We start from the raw sequence: 23,359 nt of genomic DNA, 5'->3' as shown, positions 1-23,359 counted from the left end.
CACAGATAGTTGATTAGCTGATACAAGGCAATTCACAAGTCTTCATTCAATTACAAATCCCTCCTCTGAGCTCGCTCTGAGCTATAGACAATAATATCTGGGTCCCAAGAAATCTCAAAATCAACAAGGACAATTCACTGTCATCAGGCCTAAGGCAGAGCCAGGCACCAAGACCACAGGGCTCCTGGAGGAAGAAGGGGGAACAATTAGGGCCCCACAGGCCAAGATGGAGGAGGCTCCTATTAGAAGCAGAGAGGGCACATGGGGCCACCAGGAGAAATTCCATATGGCTGGAGCTTCAGAGAAGGCACTGCCAGCACAGAGGCTGGAAAGCTCTCCCCTGCCTGGGAGCAGCGCCTGAGGGCAAAGAGAGCCTCTGGCCCTCAGCAGAGGAGACAATACCTGGCTTGCACCTAACCCAGATCACTGGATCAGGACACTGAGAAAACACTGGAAAAACTGACACCTGCTATCCAATGCACAGAACAGAAAGCAGGCGAACAGTTCAAAGAACAGAGGGTTACAGGTTTTTTTCTAGAGATTACATACCACTTTCTTTGGTCCAGATTCCTGCATGGAAGAAATACCCTGTCGCTTCAGATATTCTTCAATTATCTCCTCATCCATTGAATCCACGACGACACTCCTCCACAGTTTCTGAAACTCTGTGCCAACAAGATAGTAGTTATTCTACCAGATAGGTTTACAAACTGTAGCATCTCAGTGATGGAAATCCAGGCTTCAGTCTCATCTCTGGTCTAAATGAGCACATCTGAGATTTCATTATACAAACAAAGGGAGCCAAAGACAGGAACGGTCAAATCCTGGGCAGTGAGTAACAGAAGGGCCTGGGGATGCAGAGTGCATCGCTGAGGACCAGACCTGTGCTCCAGTTCCAGAGTACAGTAAGGGAAGAGGGTTGTGACTGGGCCTCCCTGGTTTTCTGGGGGGAAGAAAGACAGCTGACACTCCTTTTATTCCCAAAAGTTCTCTCCACTGAAATAATCCAAAATTCCTATTCCTTCCTTGAACTTGGAATATTCTATCAGTAAAATGAAACAGGTAGGGAGATGGGGAACCAAAGTTTTATTATGGGAGTAAGAAGCTGTAACAGTTTATGTGCCAAAGAGACTTTTGAAATCAAATAACCTGGAGATAGGTGACTAAGGACATAAAAGCTAGGGAGAGAATACTGAGAAACAGTCTCACACCTCCTAGAACACAAAGGAGAAGGGCCTTTTCATCCAGTCTACATCTTGTCCTCAGAGATCCGTGGCCCCTCTGCCATATCACTATTTTTGCAATCAAGAGAGATCACAATTGGGATATGTCCAAAATGACCTTGTTTGCATCTTAAATTCTGTCCCTTAAAGACAGGTTCAAATAACCTGGTTTCACTTCACTATCAACATCTACTTTTCAACATAAGAACACTTCTTGTGATAGCAAATGGTTAGACATATGCACCCTGGAACACACAAGGGAAAACTCCCTGAGCGCTCTGAAGCTGTTTGTCTAGGCCTCCTGTTCACAATAAGCCTCACCAACGTGAGCGTGCACAGGATCTCCAGACGCCCAGTCGGCGCAGAGCCGGCACTGCCCCCTCCTTCCAGACCAGGCCACTGTCACGTGAGTTGTCAGCAACAGTCCATTCACAAGCTATACATGAAGTAAAAGGTTATACTGTCCCGTTCCCTCTTTTCTTCCTTCTGACTTATTTCAATACATACTGCAAAAAGCAGCTGATGTCCAGTTGGGAGTTGAGACTCTCGTGATAATTAGGAAATCTGTTTTCTGCCACACACTGAAAAGCTTTCTGTTGATGGTGAGCAAATGCAAAAGATGACAATCTTCTATTAAGAATTCAACCTGGGCACAAAGTTATTCAAAACCAAAACATTTCGAAATAAAAGTTTTTGAATTTCCATAGATATATTACGAGCTCTTTCTCCTATATGCTCAGTGAACTTTCATTTGTATACATTTAAACAAATTACCTAACAGATGACGACTGTTTGTGTGGATGTTTCGGCCTCCTGGGTGGCTATAAGCACCCTGAGGACAAGGAATTCCATTTCCTCAGGCTGCCCACTCTGTCACCACAGAACCTAGGCACCCCTCAGCAATCTGGGTAACTGGATGTATGACATACCATTGTCAACTACTCTCTAGGCACCCCAGAGTATCTGTTCTCTTTTTATGTGTTTTTTTAAAAATACAGTTGATACACAATATATTAACTTCCAGCATATAACACTGTGATTCAATAATTGTTTACATTATGAAATGCTCACCACAGTGAGGGTACTTATCATCTATCATACAATTTTTAACTGTTACTTTAAAATAATTTTAATTAACAGAAAAGTTGTGAAATCACACACCTTACCCAGCTCCCCCATTGTTAAAACTTTATATAATATGAGTGAAATTATTAAAACTAATTAACATTGACACAAGCCTATTAACTGACCTACAGACCTCACTTGAATTTCACTGGTTTCGCCACCAACGTCCTCCTCCTGGCCCAGGACCCCACACTGTATTTGGTCATCGTGTCTCCGTGGTCCCCACCAACCTCTAAATGCACTCAGTCTTTGGTCTCTCATGACCATGACACTTCCAAAGAGTTTTGGTCAGTTATTTTACAGAATGGCCCTCTGTTTGGGGTTGTTTGATATTTCCTCATGATTAAATTGCAGTTGGGAATTTGGGGCAAGAGCATCACAGGAAATCTGTGTCTGTCCCTAACATGACACAGAAATGATGTCATGTCTTCTCAGTGCATAGGCTCAAGGGTACATGATGCTCCTATGTCTTATTACTGGGGCTGTTCACATTGATCATTGGCTAAGCTGCCATCTGCTGGAGCTCTCTACCATGAAGCTATTGTTTTTTCCTTTGTAATTAATAAGTATTTTATTGGGTGACCTGAGACTAAGCAAACACCTTGCTTCTCATGCTGTCGCTTACTGACTTAGCATCCACTGACAGCTCTTACCTGTAACAATTATTACTTGTGCATCTGCCTAATGGCAAATTCTTTTCCATCATTCCTTCCATAAGTGTAAATTAGAATTCTACTATAAGAGCTGTTCTTTCCCTAATCTATTTATTCCATTTTTTAGTTATAATTTCATATGGACTCATGGATGCTGATTTTTTTTCACAGATTATAATCCATTACTACCATTATTTTGTCTTTCAAACATCCTGACTTGGGTCACTGAGAGCCCCTACAGACTGTTCCTGTGTCTTTCTGACTTGTTTCCCTTTTCATTGTTTGTTTCTTGATTTTGTTTTGAGCAGTCTCTTCTTTCCTGGCACCAAAAGATGTTCCAGGCTCATCATGTTATTTCCTCAAATCTGGAATCAACCATTTTGTCAAGGATTCTCAAGTCCTACTAAAGGAGAAGGGTATTTAGAAGCCAAGATCTGAGCATTCTGTTTTCTTTCTTTAAAAACAGCAAATTATTAGGAGATATCAAATATGAAGGCAGATGATTCATTTTAGCAGAAGATCACCAAGCATCCTGAAAGTCAGGCATGCTCTAAACTGTAAGGGTAAATAAAACAGGAACTGGTTTAGAAATCTACTGTCTTTTAACAGAAAAGAAGAAAACAAACTAGAATTTATAAACTCAGATATGACTCTTTCAATTGAAGAGACCCCTGTACCACTTGAGCTAAGAATGAAAACTGTGTAACAGAAACTGTGGAACTGTATGCCAGGGAAGGAAAACCAGTAAGGAGACTCACTAATGAGGTTTTGCTTAACTTCCCAAATAAGTCATTTAACTTTTTGGGCATGACCAGACCTTTGCTGTGAAATTAAAAATTAGCAGAACAAAGTTAAGTACAGACAATGTTAAGCCAGACAACCTGGGTGTGAGCCCAGTCACCCCAGTTACGATGTAACATGGGGCAAGTTACTCAGCCTTTCTGCCTCAGCTTCCTGACCTATAAAATGGGGATAATAATAATACCTGTCTTGGGGTTGTCGGGGTTAAATGAGTTAACACACATAAAGCACTGAGAATAACGCCAGCCAGGAAAAAAGCACTATTTATATCTGTTAGAGTTATAGCCATCGCCCAGCATCTATCATCTCTTATTTCTAGGTGCTAATAATGCCTTTAATAAAGGTAGTATAATACACTTAAGAAAAGGATTGGCTGATATAGTCATTTCATTCATGTAATGTAGAAAAACTGAAATTCTAAAAATTTCTTTAAAAACAGAAAGTGTATATATAGTAAGTGCAACATGAAAGTCTGCAAAAAAATACACACCAATACATATTCCCAGAGAGAAAGGAACAGGTTTGCCTGAAAAATTTTCATTTTTATTCTACAATACACAATTCTAAACACAATCACAGAGGCAGTAATACCTACTAGAATAAAGACAGCAATAGCCAGGAAAGCTAATATGTTTATTAACATACTACCAAAAAAACTATATAGCAATATAAATTTTCTTGGCATAACAGAATTAAACGAATTGAATTGAAAACAAAATTCAACTATTTCCTTTTACTAAAAGAAACGTCACTTGGGCTGTTCTCAGAGGGAAATCCCAGAATAAACACTCTTCAATATCTTTGTTTTTTTTCAATAAAACATTTCTACTTTTATCCCTACTTTTCCTTAGCTCAACGTTCTTGCAGTATTTAAGTATTACATCTACTGTGTAAATCCATTACAGGTGCATAAATACTTAAGATGAACACTGGAGGGCAGGGCCTATTTTTAGAGGCAGGATCTTACAGGGTCCCCAATTTAACTGCTTTTTAATGTATGCTAGGACGGAAAAATCAGTTGACAGAGGTATAAAGACAGATAACCTGTTTTTCTTTAATTTTATAAAGTCATTGCAAGAAAATACAAATTAAAATCAAGATGATCCTTATTTTCTATGAGACTGGAAAAGTCAACTAAAAACATCCAGTACTGGTGAAGATAAAGAAATGGACCTTCTCATGTACTGCTGTGAGGAGGTAAACTGGTTCCCCAAACTGCTGCAAACTTTACAGTGGGCATTACATAAGGGGTTGAAAATTGTTTAACTATGGCCTATCTTCTGACCCAGCAATTCTACTTAGAGAACACTACAGTGAGGACATAATCAGGCAAGTCCATATATATTTATACACAATATAATAGCATATAGCACTCAGTCAATAACCAGCTAGCTGAGTAAATGTGAATAGGTAGCCAGATAAGAAAGATTAAATTAAAACACTTAGTATTTTACTACTACTTTATATTTTTCAATGCTACTAATAATAGCTATCATTACTGTTATAATTACTCTTACTATGTACGAGGCTGTGTTTCAAGCTCTGAGCACTTTTATTTATATTAACTCATAAACCTCATAAAGAAAATGAGGCACAGATACCATTATTCCTATATATAGCAAAGGAATCTCGGAGAGGGGTTAAGCATCTTGCCTAAACTAGTAAGGAACGGAGAGAAGACATAAACCTACTGCCTGCCCACTCACACCATCCTCTTGACCACTGCATTTATACTGCCTCTAAATGAGTAAGATCCTGATCTAAGGAAATAAATGTCTTTGTGAAATAAGACACATGCCTCAGTCTAACTACTCTTCGCTTACCTATTTGATTTTTTAAATGACTATAAAATTAACTCTCCTTATATGAGCTATATGTCAGTTTAGGGCATTCGCTTCTATGACAGAGGGAACGAAGGGTGACTTCACTGACTGAAAGCTTCATCACTCAAGATTTCCTCTCTGGCTAACACTGCCACCTAGTGAGCTAAAACAAAAATCTTCAAAACAGTTGAGAGCAATTTGAGGAGCAAGATGCAGAAAAAAAAACAGACAGGAAGACAAATGTTAAGATGTGCATCACTTTTCAACGGGTCATCTCTGGAAACACAGTTTACATCACTAACAAAATTTCATTTTTTTAAATTAGTGCTTTATGTCATATTGACAGTTCCAACTGAAAGAACAGTGTCACACCCCTGAGGTCCCTGTGGGTGACTGTCCCCACCACATGTCCCTACAGTACTGTTTGAACACAATGACAGGTGACACGCTGTACCTCATACGTCACCACGTCAGTCCCCCTCAGCCTGCAAGCTCAAGGGCAGAAACCTTCCTCACTGTGCTGTCCTGTTATCACTGAATGTGCTGAATGAAAGGACACACGGAAAGAAGCTTGAAGACCACACACTTTTTTTCTGTTTTACAAGCATAAGCTGTACCTTTAATATAACACCAACATGAACAAATCTGCTTCCCTGGGAATGCTTGGTAATGTCTGGATACATTTTTGGTTGTCACCCTGGTGGGGGAAGATACACTGCTGGCATCTAAAGAAGCCAGGGATGCTGCTAACCATCTACAACACACAGTGACAATCCCGACACCAAAAAAAAATTGTCCAACTCTAAATGTCAATGCTCCCAAGGCTGAAAACCCCTTCTTCCTCCAGCCATCTTTCCTAGAAAGTACACAGATGAATGAAAAATGCCTGTTTATGATAATAAACTGAGCCTAGAACTCAACTGTTTCATATATTTAGCAAAGTATTTTTTACAATCTGGTTTACAATACACTTGAGTTTCTAGGAACACACAATGCATAATGTATATAGAACGGAGTAGGATCACCCTTTAAATTAGTAGTTCATGCAATACTGATAATTTCAACTCTAAGAACAGTGTCTTACCCCTGAGATTCCTGTGGGGTAAAACTGTACTTCACATTTCTCAGAACTTTACCAAGGCCTCTTCACCACTTATGGAAAACAACAACTCTAGCATACAGCTGCCAGTGCATCACAGCTGATAGATACATCACGTTCCTGGTAACTGCATGTAAATACCTCTTTTATTTACAGTATAAATGTGTCTGAACAAGTATAAACACTAAAATACATTTTTTAAATATAAATTAATTTCCTTTTATTCCTCCTTTATATTATAGTTAGGATGTTATACTGATTTTTTAAGAGATTATGTATAAAGGTAGGTGTATTATCTACAAAGATGTTACAAAATATTTCTTATTAAAAGGGTCCACTGAATCTAATTAAAAGAGTAAATCTATAGAAAACATCAAACTCTTCCCCAGGCCTTTGCCTTTGCAATTCTCTGCCGCCCCGGCTCCCGCCGCGGCCTCACACACAGGGCGGCTCTCCTGGCCCTCTGCAAGGCTGCCTCCGTCTCAGCCCCCATCTTCCTCCACAGAGTTCTTCTCTCAACTCCATTCCTCCAATTGCCTTACTACTATACTCCATACCTCATGTCTTTCTTTCCTAGCATTTGATACAATCTGTAATCACTTTTATTTTGTATATTGACTATTTTGTCCTTTAGAAAGTCAGCATCATGAAAGCAGAGACTACTCTACCAGGGAGGCAGAAACTCTCTTGCTACTATATCCATTACATATAGCAAAATGATTGGGGCATGTAACAGGTGATCAATAAATATTTGTCAAATAAATGATTCAAGAATAACAGTAATAGACTGGAACAAAAATCTGAGAAAGTATCAACTAAGAAGTAAAAAAGAAGATGAAGTTGATAAATTGATACCTATGAGTTCAAGCAAATTCCCCAAAGATATAAGGACAACAACTTTTTGTATATAGGAGAACCTCTCCCCCCAAAAAACTACACAATTTCCCAATTATGGGGAGAATATTTAATAAAGTAAATACAAAATGATACTCAGCACTGGTTTAAAAGTTAAAACCAATCATATGCCACCTACAAAGGAAATACATAAAACAAAAGATGACAGTTATAAAGCAAAAGAATGGGCAAAAATGTATCAGTCAGATAAAATTAAAAAGGAAAGGGGTTAAGATGCTAATATGAGATAAAGCTAGACTTCAAGTAAAAAGCACATTAACTATAACCAAGAGGGGTAACTTTATAATGATTACGGGTACAGTCTTTAAACTATTACTATTAAGATATAAACTATTACTATAAACCACAAACTCTGCAGGAAAATATATAAAGCAGTATCTACAGGAAGTAGTAACAAAACTAACAAAAGTATGGAAAAGCAATAGGAGATTTTAATATTTGCTCAGTCACTGCTCATAAGAAGTCAAAACTAGTATGTAAAGGGTGATTTGATCAATTTTCTTTTAAAACAAAACACAACAAAAGTAAAATAAACCAATAGCATAACAAAAAAATAAGGGATAAATCCCAGATATAAAAAGTTAGCAACAATAAGGGAGGATAATGGAGAAAAACTTAAACGAGTTCTAGGGTAGGGCCATATTCTGCAAAATTATATACTAATAAATTTGACAGTTAAAAAAAATGACGGTTTTGTGAAAACACACATTAGTAAAACTGACTCACAAGATAGAAAATTTAAGGGACATAACCAAAGGAGACATTAAGAGTATTGTCAAAAGCAATACACATACAGGTACATGCTTTCAAATCTTCAAGAAATCTAATAGTCTCACGAAAAAGGACAGAAAAAGGAGGGAAAGGGGGGGGGCAGGTAGGGAAGGAAGGAAGGAAAACTGTAATTACCTTTTTATGAATCTACCGATACCAATCAATGAGAACACACACACAAAAAAAGAAAACTGAGCATACAAAAGCAAAAATCCTTAAATACATTAGCAAAAAGAACCCAGAAATACATAAAACCAAAGAAGGGTTATTCAAGTAATTCTAGGAGTGTAAGGATGGTTTGATATTAGGAAATCTAGTAATCTATTTCATCACATATTAAATAAATCAGCAACAACAAATATCTTGAAAGATGCAAAAATAATTTATCAATTTATCTTCCCAGTATCTCCCTGATTTACATGGGTGCTTCATTAACATAAAAGAAATCCAATGTGTAGTATGTGTAAGGATTTTTCCTACAGCACTTAAAACCCCATTCATCAGGTACATCTCTGAAATGGAGTATTAACTAGAAACGTAGCATTATAGAATCTACAGAACTTAATTCTAGAGTGTGAGATTTTACTAGCAAGCATATATGGTCACTTTCATAATCTAGGGGAGAAAAGTGAAAAATACTCATTTTGTCCTTACCCAAGTAATATGCAGATGGGAAGAGCATAAGTCAACAAAGGGCATATAAATGACAAGTGAAAATGGGATATTTTCATTTTAATATATGTACAAGATACGCAAACAGGAAAAGGCTGAGTGGTTAAAACAATAGTATCCACGTAAAGAACACAAAAGGGACAGAAAATAACAATGGCATAGTATAAAGATTAATGTGAGGATTAATGTTAAATGGAAATTCTAACTCCAAAAATTTCTCCAGTGAAATACTATCAAGAAATCGTAGGATCACAGGAAGATGGCGGCATGAGTAGTTCAGAGGAAATCTCCCCAAAACATATATATTTATGAAAATACAATAAATACAACTATTCCTAAAAGAGACACCAGTGGATGCAGTACAACAGCCAGGATACATCTACGTCTGTGAGAACTCAGCATCACACGAAGGGGGTAAGATACAAGCCGCGGCCAAGTGGGACCTGAATGCTCCCCCACCCCAAAACCCGGCGGAAAGAAAGGAGTCAGAACGGGGAGGGAGTGAAAGCCCAGGACTGCTAAACAACCAGCTCTAGAAATCCGCACCCAGAACGCAGACACAAGGTGCACGGGGTGCTGGATATTAGAGAAACGGAAAAGCAAAACCTGTGGGCAGGCCCCCGCAACCGGCACCCCTGAGACAAAAGAAAAGCGAGTGCTTTCTGCAAGTCTTAAAGAGACAGGGACTCCATGACTGGACGAAGTTGTCCCAGCAGCTGGGAATACCGGGGAAACTTAGGCGCCCTAAACAGAGGCAGTGCAGCTCTGAAGCCCCTCACAGGACTAGGCAGCCTGCCAGTCATTCCTCCAACTGGCACGGACCCCAACACACGGGCCCAGTAGCAGGAGAGTGGGAGCGCGCACCGGGGGCGGAAGTGCTAGAAAGAACTGAGAGCAGATCCGTGTGCCACAGGGCTAGCCCGCAGCAGTGTGACCGAACAGCCCGGGCATGGATTGTGCGCATCAGTGGCAGTGAAGTCAGAGCCTGGTAGAAGCCTGTGCAGAAAAGCCCCGCGTGCACCAGCAGTGGAGCCAGAGGGAGCAGGCGCACTCCCAGGAGCTGACCGGAACCCCAGCCCAACGCACAGCCGCCCGGGCCAGACCCAAAGGCCACTGCTGTCACACAGCTGCCTGGCAGGGTCGCCGCTAGCACAGAGGAGTGCACCTGGCGTGCCTGCCACTCCCCGCAGGGCTCAGCGTTGCTCTGACAGACACCCCGCCCACAGCAGCTTAGAAGAATAACCCGGTGGCTGCTCCAGGAGTGCAGGTAGCCGTCACAGGCAGTGGAGAAGGGCAAGGCATCCAGCAAGAAGGAAAGGACTTTCTTCTCCCAGCTGACACACCTACAACCTGCCTACAGCCACTGCAATCACCATGAAAAGGCAAAAAAATCTGGTCCAGACCAAGATAGTTACACCTGAGAAAAGATCTGCAGAGGCAGACCTAACCAGTCTCCCTGAAAAAGAATTCAAAATAAAAATCATAAACATGCTGACAGAGATGCAGAGAAATATGCAAGAGCTAAGGGATGAAGTCCAGAGGGAGATCACAGATGTCAGGAAGGAGATTACAGAAGTGAAACAAACTCTGGAAGGATTTATAAGCAGAATGGATAAGATGCAAGAGGCCATTGATGGAATAGAAACCAGAGAACAGGAACGCATAGAAGCTGAAGCAGAGAGAGATAAAAGGATCTCCAGGAATGAAACAGTATTAAGAGAACTGTGTGACCAATCCAAAAGGAACAATATTCGCATTATAGGGGTACCAGAGGAAGAAGAGAGAGAAAGGGATAGAAAGTGTCTTTGAAGAAATAATTACTGAGAACGTCCTCAAACTGGGGGATGAAATAGTTGCTCAGACTACAGAGGTACACAGAATGAGATGGGATCCAAAGAGGTCAACACCAAGACACATAATAATTAAAATGGCAAAGATCAAGGACAGGGACAGATATTAAAGGCAGCCAGAGGGAGTAAAAAAGGTCACCTACAAAGGAAAACCAATCAGGCTATCATCAGACTTCTCAACAGAAACCTTACAGGCCAGAAGAGAATGCTATGATATATTTAATGCAATGAAACAGAAGGGCCTTGAATCAAGGATACTGTATCCAGCATGGTTATCATTTAAATATGAAGGACGGATTAAACAATTCCCAGACAAGCAAAAGTTGATGGAATTTGCCTCCCACAAACCACCTCTACAGGGTATCTTAGAGGGACTGCTCTAGATGGGAGCACTCCTAAAAAGAGCACAGAACAAAACACCCAACATATGAAGAATGGAGGAGGAGGAAAAAGAAGGGAAAGAAATCATCATCAGACTGTGTTTATAACAGCTCAATAAGCTGTGAGGTCAGACAGGAAGGTAGTAAACAAGCTAATCTTGAACCTTTGGTGACCACAAATCTAAAGCCTGCAATGGCAATAAGTACATATCTTTCAATAATCACCCTAAATGTAAATGGACTGAGTGCACCAATTAAAAGACACAGAGTAATAGAATGGATAAAAAAGCAAGACCCATGTATATGCTGCTTACAAGAGACTCACCTCAAACCCAAAGACATGCACAGATTAAAAGTCAAGGGTTGGGAAAAGATATTTCATGCAAACAACAGGGAGAAAAAAGCAGGTGTTGCAATACTAGTATCGGACAAAATAGACCTCAAAATAAAGAAAGTAACAAGAGATAAAAAAGGACATTACATAATGATAAAGGGCTCAGTCCAACAAGAGGATATAATCATTATAAACATATATGCACCCAATACAGGAGCACCAACATATGTGAAACAAATACTAACAGAATTAAAGGAGGACATAGAATGCAATGCATTCATTTTGGGAGACTTTAACACACCACTCACCCCAAAGGTCAGATCCACCAGACAGAAAGTAAGTAAGGACACAGAGGCACTGAACAACACGCTAGAACAGATGGACCTAATAGACATCTATAGAACTCTACATCCAAAAGCAACAGGATACACATTCTTCTCAACTGCACATGGAACATTCTCCAGAATAGACCACATACTAGGCCATAAAAAGAGCCTCAGTAAATTCCAAAAGAAAGAAATTCTACCAACCAACTTCTCAGACCACAAAGGTATAAAACTAGAAATAAATTGTACAAAGAAAGCAAAAAGGCTCACAAACACATGGAGGCTTAACAACATGCTCTTAAATAATCAATGGATCAATGACCAAATTAAAATGGAGATCCAGCAATATATGGAAACAAATGACAACAATAACACAAAGCCCCAACTTCTGTGGGACGCAGCAAAAGCAGTTTTAAGAGGACAGTATATAGCAATCCAGGCATATTTAAAGAAGGAAGAACAATCCCAAATGAATAGTCTAACATCACAATTATCGAAACTGGAAAAAAGAAGAGCAAATGAGGCCTAAAGTCAGCAGAAGGAGGGACATAATAAAGATCAGAGAAGAAATAAATAAAATTGAGAAGAATAAAACAATTGAAAAAAATCAATGAAACCAAGAGCTGGTTCTTTGAGAAAACAAACAAAATATATAAGCCTCTAGCCAAACTTATTAAGAGAAAAAGAGAATCAACACACCAACAGAATCAGAAACAAGGAAGGAAAAATCACGATGGACCCAACAAAAATACAAAGAATTATTAGAGAATACTGTGAAAACCAATATGCTAACAAGCTGGAAAACCTAGAAGAAATGCACAACTTCCTAGAAAAATACAACCTTCTAAGACTGACCAAGGAAGAAACACAAAACCTAAAGAAACCAACTACCAGCAAAGAAATTGAAGCGGTAATCAAAAAACTACCCAGGAACAAAACCCCAGGGCCAGATGGATTTACCTCAGAATTTTATCAGACATACAGAGAAGACATAACACGCATTTCTCCTTAAAGTTTTCCAAAAAATAGAAGAGGAGGGAATACTCCCAAACTCATTCAATGAAGCCAACATCACCCTAATACCAAAACCAGGCAAAGACCCCACCAAAAAAGAAAATTACAGACCAATATCCCTGATGAACATAGATGCAAAAATACTCTACAAAATATTAGCAAACCGAATTCAAAAATACAACAAAACGATCTTACACAATGACCAAGTGGGACTCATCCCAGAGATGCAAGGATGGTACAACATTCGAAAATCCATCAACATCATCCACCACATCAACAAAAAGAAGGACAAAAACCACATGATCATCTCCATAGATGCTGAAAAAGCATTCGACAAAATTCAACATCCATTCATGATAAAAACTCTCAGCAAAATGGGTATACAGGGAAAGTACCTCAACATAATAAAGACCATATATGATAAGCCCACAGCCAACACCATACTGAACAGTGAGAAGCTGAAGGCATTTCCTCTGAGATCAGGAACAAGACAGGGATGCCCACTCTCCCCACTGTTATTCAACATAGTACTGGAGGTCCTAGCCACGGCAATTAGACAAAACAAAGAAATACAACCAATCCAAATTGGTAAAGAAGAAGTTAAACTGTCACTATTTGCAGATGACATGGTACTGTACATAAAAAACCCTAAAGACTCCACTCCAAAACTACTAGAACTGATATTGGAATTCAGCAAAGTTGCAGGATACAAAATTAACACACAGAAATCTGTGGCTTTCCTATACACTAACAATGAAGCAATAGAAAGAGAAATCAGGAAAACAATTCCATTCACAATAGCATCAAAAAGAATAAAATACTTAGGAATAAACCTTACCAAGGAAGTGAAAGACCTATACCCTGAAAACTGTAAGACACTCTTAAGAGAAATTAAAGAGGACACTAACAAATGGAAACTCATCCCATGCTCCTGGCTAGGAAGAATGAATATCATCAAAATGGCCTTCCTGCCCAAAGCAATATACAGATTTGATGCAATCCCTATCAAATTACCAACAACATTCTTCAACAAACTGGAACAAATAGTTTAGAAATTCATATGGAAACACAAAAGACCACGAATAGCCAAAGCAATCTTGAGAAGGAAGAATAACGTTGGCGGGATCTCGCTCCCCAACTTCAAGCTCTACTACAAAGCCACAGTAATCAAGACAATTTGGTACTGGCACAAGAACAGAGCCACAGACCAGTGGAACAGAATAGAGACCCCAGATATTAACCCAAGCATTTATGGTCAATTAATATATGATAAAGGAGCCATGCACATACAATGGTGAAATGACAGTCTCTTCAACAGATGGTGCTGGCAAAACTGGACAGCTACATGTAAGAGAATGAAACTGGATCACTGTCTAACCCCATACACAAAAGTAAATTCGAAATGGATCAAAGACCTGAATGTAAGTCATGAAGCCATAAAACTCCTAGAAAAAAACACAGGCAAAAATCTCTCAGACATAAACATGAGTGACTTCGTCATGAACATATCTCCCCTGGCAAGGGAAACAAAAACAAAAATGAACAAGTGGGACTATATCAAGCTGAAAAGCTTCTGTACAGCAAAGGACACCATCAATAGAACAAAAAGGTACCCTACAATATGGGAGAATATATTCATAAATGACAGATCCGATAAAGGGTTGACATTCAAAATATATAAAGAGCTCATGCACCTCAACAAAAAAGCAAATAATCCAATTTAAAAATGGGCAGAGGAGCCAAACAGACAGTTCTCCAAAGAAGAAATTCAGATGGCCAACAGACACATGAAAAGATGCTCCATATTGCTACTCATCAGAGAAATCCAAATTAAAACCACAATGAGATATCACCTCACAGCAGTAAGGATGGCCACCATCTAAAAGACAAACAACAACAAATGTTGGTGAGGTTGCGGAGAAAGGGGAACCCTTCTACACTGCTGGTGGGAATGTAAATTAGTTCAACCATTGTGGAAAGCAGTATGGAGGTTCCTCAAAAAGCTCAATAAAGACATACCATTTGACCCAGGAATTCCACTTCCAGGAATTTACCCTAAGAATGCAGCACTCCAGTTTGAAAAAGACAGATGCACCCCTATGTTTATCACAGCACTATTTACAATAGCCAAGAAATGGAAGCAACATAAGTGTCCATCAGTAGATGAATGGATAAAGAAGATGTGGTACATATACACAATGGAATATTATTCAGCCATAAGAAGAAAACAAATCCTACCATTTGCAACAACATGGATGGAGCTAGAGGGTATTATGCTCAGTGAAATAAGCCAGGCAGAGAAAGACAAGTATCAAATGATTTCACTCATATGTGGAGCATAAAATTAAAGAAAAACTGAAGGAACAAAACAGCAGCAGATTCACAGAACCCAAGAATGGAATAACAGTTACCAAAGGGAAAGGGACTGGGGAGGATGGGTGGGAAGGGAGGTATAAGGATGGCGAAAAAGAAAGAGGGTATTACAATTAGCATGTGGCGGGGTGGGGGTGGGGGCATGGGGAGGGCTGTGCAACACAGTGAAGACAAGTAGTGATTCTATAGCATCTTACTATGCTGATGGACAGTGACTGTAATGGGCTGGGGGGTTACTTGGTGAAGGGGGGAGCCTAGTAAACATAATGTTCTTCATGTAATTGTAGATTAATGGTAACAAAATTTTTTAATGAAAAAAAATAAATAAATAAAAATAAAAACAAATGGCTCATACATTTTAGACAATAAAAAAAAACTGGATCTTTTCCAAGTATAAGTAATTTCCTTCAGCAATTCTCAATACTCATTCCTTGAGCATTTGTTAGTGTGAAGGAAAAGCACATTTTAAGAGCTGAAGCAGTATCACTTAAGGGAGCGGGTTCTTCTAAATAAAACAAATATTTTCCAAGACTACCAAATTTTCAAGTTATGCTCCAAAAAACCCACAAAAACTGCATATAGACTATTTTAGACTGAGTGTGAATTCTTCAAAGTGGCAGTTAAAACCTATTTTGTCAAATCATATCATGAAAATTTTATTGATTAGTCAATTCTCACTGCATCTTTTAAATAATTTCCTATTTCTACCTATCAGAAAATAAGTCATAGCTAATTGTAAGACCAATTCATTTTTTAGCAATAGCATCATTTCATTAATTACTCCAAAATAAAATTTAGTTCTGAGTTATTCCCTTTTATTTATAACTAAAAGCTGAAAATCAGACATCAAAAAGATACAAACACATACACTGAGAAAAGGAGTAACACACCTTTCAGCACATCCCTTGCTTATATGTAAATATCTAACACAATATAACATGATAAGCCATGTATTTTTTAATTATAAAAATGTATATATTAATAAATTTGATCCATGTAATTTGAATTTCAACTACCTTAGTAGTTTCTTTTAGTATGCATTCTAATTTATTTCTCAGTGGAATTTCTAGTACTTAAAATATGTATTAACGTATTTATTTGAACTTAAAAAACAAATTTGATATATAAACTTGATAAAACAAGCTGGTCAATCTGACAGTGGAAACTAGCTTTGTTAACAAGAAGATACATTCTATAAATTAAATAAGGTAATACTTCATCCTGAAGGTTTTGATAAAAAATATGGTAATACACATGAGATAACAACATTTTATGAAAGAAATTATACTGGCAAACGTATACTGAAATTAGTAGTATTTTTACTTTCCCAACCACCCTTGAGAATATCATCAGATTAAAGAAAGTGCCTATAAGGGGAGGAAGGGGGAGCTGACAAATTTGACATTTGCTACATGTTGGTAAAGCCCGTTTGATGGACTTTTTAGAAACTAGGAAAGTAAATGGTTAAGGACCAGGTAACAAATTCTATGGCAAGTTATGTGGTTCCCATTATTTTGCTTCAACAGAAATGAAGACAGATGTAATTGAATTGTCAAATGATAAATGCTGGATGATAAATCCCTAAGTGATTTCTGGCATGTAACTTGGAAGGTTTCGCTATCACAAAATATCCATTATAATACACTTTATTTATACAAACATTTATTTCTCAGCACTTAAACCCACAAGATCTAAAAATAAGACTAGAAATTGGTGCCAAATCCTGTTTCATTCTATCAATAAATAATATATACCTCCAGATACAGGAACCAGTGGAGAAAGGGAGGAGACAGCTGCATACATTTCATTAAAAAACAGATTTCTGCTGAATCACTGTTACATACAAAGTAAATTTTAACCAAAATTGTAACAGGTAAGTTGCGCTAATCAACTCTGTGCCAATCAACTGTGTGTTAATAATTGCAAAAACACAAACAGAAAATGTTTTTATTATGTGAGTCTTACAGTCACAAGAAAAAATTTCTAATTTCGTAGCAAAGTTTGGTAGATGATCCGTAAGATTTCCAAGCATAAAAATATATATTATGATAAAATTCAGTAGGAGGGCCCAGACTCCCATATCCTCGCACCTAGGCCACCCACCCCATTAGCCCAGCAGTGCCACATCGCTGCAGGGCAGGCAGAGGACAGCCCCACCCACAACTGTACCAGCAGAAGCACCACTGCTCTGCTCACAAAGGGCCAGCCAGGCAACCTGCCATGAGTGGTGGTGGGCTGAGAGAGACCACTGCTGGCAGACAGGCAGAAAGGCGGCCATGCCCACAGCCCACCAACAGCAACTGTGGGGCAACAAAGGAGAACCAGGCAGTAGAGAGTAAGGAGTCTTGAGCTTCTGGGCACCACAGGATGCCTTGTTCAGAAAGCCATTACTCTCTAGACCAGGAGGGATAGCAGATACATCTAATACAAAGGAAGAAACACAGAAATCCTGACAAAATAAGAAGGCAGAGGAATATGTTCCAAACAACACTATAGGGTAAGACACGAGAAAGAGGGCTAAATGAAACAAGAGATTACCAATCTTCTTGATAAAGATTTCAAAGTAACAGTTGTAAATATGCTCACTGGTCTGCAGAAAAGTATTCCAGATTCAGGGAGGACATCAACATAGAGAAGAGCTGAAAAAGACCACTGAGAGCTGAAGAACACAGAACTGAAATGAAATATGCAATGGAGGGAATGAGTAACAGATTGCTGCAAGTAGAGGAGACAATGATTAAGATGGAAATTAGAGACCAGAAACACAACAAAACTGAAGAGCAGAGAGAAAAAAGGATCTCTAGGAATGAAAGAATGGTAAGATTGCTGTGTGGTCAATCCAAATGAAACAATATTCACATAATATGGGTACCAGAAGGAGAAGAGAGACAAAGGGATAGAAAGTCTCTTTGAGGAAGTAACTGTTTAAACTTCCCCAGTATGGGGAAGGAATGCTAAGAGCCCCTGACAGAAGGAATCACAGGAAGACAACAAGCCATATAGTAATTAAAGTGACAAAGATTAATGACAAAAAAGAGGGTACAGAAAGCAGCCAGAGAGAGAAAAATGATTACTTATAAGGGAAACACCATCAGACTATCAGTTGACTTCTCAGCAGAAACTTTATAGGCCAGAATGGAGTGGCATGAAATATTTAATGTATTGAAAAGGACCTTCAACCAAGAATCTTCTACCAAGCAAAATTATCTTTCAAATTTGAAGGAGAAATCAAACATTTCCCAGATGAACAAAAACTGAAGGAATTTATGACCACTAAAACTGCACTACAGGACATGTTAAAGGGACTTCTGCAAATGGAAATGTTCTTAAGCTTAAATAGACTTCAGCAGTGAAAATAAACCCACAGTAAAGGTAGTAGACCAATTCCTTACCAAGCAAGTACAAAATTAAAACAAAACAGAACTAGTAAAAACAACCATACCTAAAACCAGTCAAGGGATACAAAAAAAGTGCAGATCATGACATCAAAAACAAAGTGTGGAGGAGGAAGAATTAAAAAAAGTACTTTTACATTCTATCTGGAAGAGAGCAATCATCAGCTTAACATAGACTGTTACATAGTTTTGAAGCTATCCAAGAACCTTATGGTAACCACAAACCTAAAGCCTGTAATAAATACACAAAAAATTAAGAAAGAGAAATCCAATAACAACACTAAAGAAAACCATCAAATAACAAGAGAAGGGTATAAGATAGGAAGAAAGGAATGGAGAGGAACTACAAAAACAATCAGAATATAATAAAATGGCAGTAAGTACATATCTATCAATAATTACCTTAAAAGTAAATGGACAGAATGCACCAACCAAAAGACAGAGTTACAGAATGGACAAAAAAACAAGACCCATCTGTAAGGTTGGAGGCACTGGAGGGAGGGGTGAGCATGTCGGACACTGATGACATGCCAAAGTCCCTGGCTGCTGCCCCCTCCCAATCTGAAAAAGGTGCCTTAGGCTAGCCAATCCTCACACAGCTGTAAATCTATGCTCTGCCTCCCCCTATCTTCTTTAAAAACTCCCCACCTGTCTGGTTGCACGCAACTTCTCCAGCCTGTTTCAGACTGGTGAATCACGCCCGGGACTGTGCTCAAATAAACTGCCTAGCCCTTTGTGGCCTCTCCTCACCTGCTTATTTTGGTTAGAATTTATCTTACACCATCAATATGCTGCCTACAAAAGACTCTCTTCAAACCCAAAGACAATCACAGAATAAAAGTGAAGGGATGGAAAAAGATACTTCATGCAAATCAGGGAGAAAAAAGGCAGGAGTACCAGTACTTATATTAGAAAAAATTGATTTTAAAACAAAGAAAGTAAAGAGAGACACAGAAGGACATTACATAATGATAAAGGGGTCAGTCCAACAAGAGGATATAACCATTATAAATATCTATGCACACCACATCAGAGCACCTACATATGTAGAATACAGAATTAAAGGGGAAAATAGATTATAACATATTCATTTGAGGAGACTTTAACACACCATTCACATCAATAGATCAAACAGACAGAAAGGCACTGAACAGCATACTATATCAAAGGGACTTAACAGACATCTACAGAACATTCCATCCAAAAGCAGCAGGATACATGTTTTTCTCGAATGCAAATGGAACATTCTCCAGAATAGATCATATACTAGGTCACAAAAAGAACTAAAATAAATTTGACATGACTGAAATTGTATGAAACTGGAAATAAATTACATAAAGAAAACAAAAAGCCTACCAAGATATGGAGGCTAAACAACATGCTTCTAAATAATCAGTGGATCAGTGAAAAAATTAAAACAGAAATCAAGCAATACATGGAGACAAATGAAAACAAAATTCAACATTTCAAAGTTTGTGGGATACCATAAAAGTGATTCTGAAACTATATAGCCTTATAGGCCTACCTCAAAAAACAAGAACAATCCCAAATAAACAGTCTAAACTCACAATTAAAGAAACTAGGAAAAGATGAACAAATGAAACCCAAAGTTAGTCGAAGAAGGGAATAATAAAGATCAGAGCAGAAATAAATAAAATAGAGAAGAACTACACAATAGAAAAAAAAAAAACCCCAAACCAAGAGCTGGTTCTATGAGAAAATAAACAAAATAGACAAACCCCTAGCCAGACTTATCAAGAAAAAAAGGAGAATGTGCACACATAAAATCACAAACAAGGAAGGATAATCAAAATGGACAGCACAGAAATACAGAGATTAGAGAATACTATGAAAAATTATATGCCAATAAACTGGACAACCCAGAAGAAATGAAAAACTTCCTAGAAAAATACAACCTTCCACTACTGACACAGGAAGAAACAGAAAATCTGAACAGACCAATTAGCAGCAATGAAATTGAACTGGTAATCAAAAATCTCCCAAAAAATAAAAGTCTATGACCAGATGACATCATAGCTGAATTCTAACCAAATATTTAAATAGCTATAAACAATCCTTCTTAAAGTACTACAAAAGGAAGAAGAGGAGGGAATACTTCCAAGCTCATTCTATGGGGCCAGCATCATTCTAATACCAAAACCAGGCAAAGATACCCCAAAAATGAAAATTACAGACCAATATTCCTGATGAACATAGATGCAAAAATCCTCAACAAAACATTAGCAAACCAAGTTTAAAACTACATCAAAAAGACCATACATCACAACCAAACGGGATTTATTCTAGGGATGCAAGGATGGTACAATATTCATAAATCAATCAAACCTTTTGTTAAATGTTAACAAAAAGAATAAAAACCACATGATCACCTCAACAGATGCTGAAAAAGCATTTGACAAAATTGAACATCCATTCATGATAAAAACTCTCAGTAAAATGGGTATAGAGGGTACATACCTCAACATAAGAAAGGCCACATACAACAAACCCACACCTAACACCACACTGAATGGCAAAAAGCTGAAAGCTTTTCCTCTAAGCAGGAACAAGGCAAGGATGCCCACTCCCATCACTTTTATTCAACACAGAAGTGGAGGCCCTACCCATGGCAATCAGACAAAATAGAGATAAAAGGCATCCAAATTGGTAATGAAGAAGTTTAAGGGTCACTATTTACAGATGACACACTATATATATATATATATATATATATATATATATATATATATATATATATATGGAAAACCCTAAAGACACCACCAAAAAATCTACTGGAATACTGGATTAAGCAAAGTTGCACAATACAAAAATAATACAGAGAAATTTCTTACATTCTTATACTAACAACAAATTAGCAGAAAAAGAAATCAGGGAAACAACTCCATTCACAATTACAGCAAAAAGAATAAAATACCTAGGAATAAAGCTAACCAAGGAAGTGAAAGACCTGTACTCTAAAAACTGTATGATACTCATGACAGAAATTAAAGATGACACATATAAAAATGAAAAGGTATCACTTGCTCATGGATAGGAATAATTAATATTGTCCTGCCTAAAGTGACTTACAGATTCAATGCAATCCCTATCAAAATTCCAACAGCAGTTTTCACTGAGCTAGAGCAAATAATCCTAAAGTTCATATGACATGACAAAACACCCTGAATAGCCAAAGCCATCATGAAAAAGAAGAACAAAGCTGGGGGGATTACGCTCCCTGACTTGAAGGTCTACTACAAAGCCACAGTAATCAAGACAATTTGGTACTGGCACAAGAACAGACCCACAGATCAATGGAACAGCATAGAGAGCCCAGATATAAACCCACACATATACAGCCAATTAATATACAATAAAGAAACCATACAAGGGAGAAAAGACAGCCTCTTCAAAAACTGGTGCTGGAAAAACTGGACAGTACATGCAAGAGAATGGAACTGGATTATTGTCTAACCCCATGCACAAAAGTAAACTCGAAATGGATCAAAGAACTAAATGTAAAACATAAAACCATAGAACTCTTAGAAGAAAACATAGGTAAAAATCTCTTGAGCATAAGCATGAGTAATTTTTCCTAGATACATCTCCTCAGGCAAGGTAAATAAAATAAAAAATGAGAAAGTGGGACTACATCAAACTAAAAAGATTCTGTACAGCAAAGGACACCATCAGCAGAACAAAAAGGCATTCTATAGTATGGGAGAATATATTCGTAAATAATTTATCTAATAAGGGGTTAACATTCAAAATACATAAAGAACTCATAAGCCTCAACAACAAAAAACAAATAACTTGATTAAAAAATGGACAGAGGATGTGAACAGACATTTCTCCAAAGAGAAACAGATGGCCAAGAAACATATGACAAGACGTTCCACATCCCTAATCATCAGGGAAATGCAAATCAAAACCACAATGAGGTATTATTGCCTCATACCAGTTAGAATGCATACTATCTGAAAGAAATAAGAGTTGACAAGAATGAGGACAAAAGGGAACCCTCCCACACTTTTGGTGAGAATGTAAATTGGTGTAACCACTGTAGAAGGCTGTACGGAGTTTCCTCAAAAAAACTAAAAATAGAAATTCCATATTACCCAGTAATGCCACTTTTAGGAATTTTCCCAAAGAAAACAATCCCTGATTCAAAAAGACACATGCACCCATATGTTCACTGCCACATTATTACAATAGCCAAGATATGGAAGCAACCAAAGTGTCCATCAACAGATGAATGGATAAAGAAGACTCACAGGCACTGAACAGTGACTGGCAGTTACCATGGGGGAGGGGTTTGGGGTGGGTCAGGGATGAAGAATGTGAGGGGGATAAAAGGACACAAAAAATCTCAATCATAATGTAAGCTGGTCATGGGGACAGTAGCACAGCATGGAGAATACAGCAAATAATTCTGTAATATCTTCCTAATTGGGGTGAGGATTTAATAATATGGGTAACTGTTGAACCACTATGCTGTATACTTGAAACAACAGAAGATTGTATATCAATGATTCTTCAATTTAAAAAAATTCAGTGGGAGTAACAGAATGGGCATACAAATTCAAAGGGAGAATAATTAAAATT

The 23,359-nt window shown here is 38.1% G+C and overlaps 1 long non-coding RNA gene across 2 annotated transcripts in view; it reads right to left on the bottom strand.

Moving 5' to 3' along the window:
* The window catches only part of LOC140845145 (uncharacterized), a 102,392-nt gene that overhangs the window by 10,738 nt on the left and 68,295 nt on the right, over nucleotides 1-23,359 (bottom strand). For both annotated transcript variants that reach the window (XR_012123866.1, XR_012123865.1), the window contains exon 3: nucleotides 550-665. This is a non-coding gene — a long non-coding RNA (uncharacterized lncRNA). The remainder of the gene's footprint in view (nucleotides 1-549; nucleotides 666-23,359) is intronic.

The sequence above is a fragment of the Manis javanica genome, chromosome 12, assembly GCF_040802235.1.
Source record: "Manis javanica isolate MJ-LG chromosome 12, MJ_LKY, whole genome shotgun sequence".
Classification (NCBI taxonomy): domain Eukaryota; kingdom Metazoa; phylum Chordata; class Mammalia; order Pholidota; family Manidae; genus Manis; species Manis javanica.
The sequence above is the reverse complement of the archived record's forward strand: the minus strand, read 5'-3'. Positions and strand labels throughout refer to the sequence as shown.